Source organism: Chiloscyllium plagiosum, chromosome 12, assembly GCF_004010195.1.
Source record: "Chiloscyllium plagiosum isolate BGI_BamShark_2017 chromosome 12, ASM401019v2, whole genome shotgun sequence".
NCBI lineage: Eukaryota > Metazoa > Chordata > Chondrichthyes > Orectolobiformes > Hemiscylliidae > Chiloscyllium > Chiloscyllium plagiosum.
The window spans coordinates 3,135,833-3,136,149 of NC_057721.1; positions in this window are offsets into that span (position 1 = coordinate 3,135,833).

Below are 317 nucleotides of genomic sequence, written 5' to 3' on the forward strand. Positions count from 1 at the left end.
GGGAGAGCAGACTGACCCCACTGTGTGTCTGTCACTGACCCAGGGGAGAGGAGACTGACCCCACTGTTTCTCTGTTACTGACCACAGGGGAGAGCAGATTGACCCCACTGTGTCTCTGTCACTGACCCAGGGGAGAGCAGACTGACCCTAGTGTGTATCTGTCACTGACCCCAGGCAGGGAAGTCTGTCCCCACTGTGTGTCTGTCACTGACCCAGGGGAGAGCAGACTAACCCAACTGTGTGTCTGTCACTGACCCCAGGGGAGAGCAGCCTGCCCCAACTGTGTCTCTGTTACTGACCCTGGGGAGAGCAGATTG